This window comes from Penaeus monodon, chromosome 31 (assembly GCF_015228065.2).
Source record: "Penaeus monodon isolate SGIC_2016 chromosome 31, NSTDA_Pmon_1, whole genome shotgun sequence".
NCBI lineage: Eukaryota > Metazoa > Arthropoda > Malacostraca > Decapoda > Penaeidae > Penaeus > Penaeus monodon.
Window position 1 is genome coordinate 25,745,273 of NC_051416.1, and position 306 is coordinate 25,745,578.

Consider the following 306-nt stretch of genomic DNA (forward strand, 5'->3'; position numbering starts at 1 on the left):
CCTTTCTCTCTGCCACGTAACACACACTCCTCGTTCCCGGACCCGACTCCCTTCACTAACAACTACTGGCATTAGACATACATATAAGGGGATGGCCCACATGCACAACGAACCCTTCTGGGATAACTAGCTTTTTCTAGTTTCATGTACTAGAACGGGGTACCTTAAGTGTCGGAACTTTATAATATGACAAGTGACCTGACCTTCAACTTTGACCCAAATTTTACCATACTATGCCAGTCCTGACGAAACTCATTCCTCCTTCCACGTCGCTCCGCCCCTAAGTTTTATGTCCAGCCCCGAGTC

The 306-nt window shown here is 47.4% G+C and overlaps 1 protein-coding gene across 1 annotated transcript in view; it reads left to right on the forward strand.

Moving 5' to 3' along the window:
• LOC119593131 (sialin-like) overlaps nt 1–306 on the forward strand; it is a gene marked incomplete at its 5' end in the record, with an annotated part of 14,753 nt that overhangs the window by 8,186 nt on the left and 6,261 nt on the right.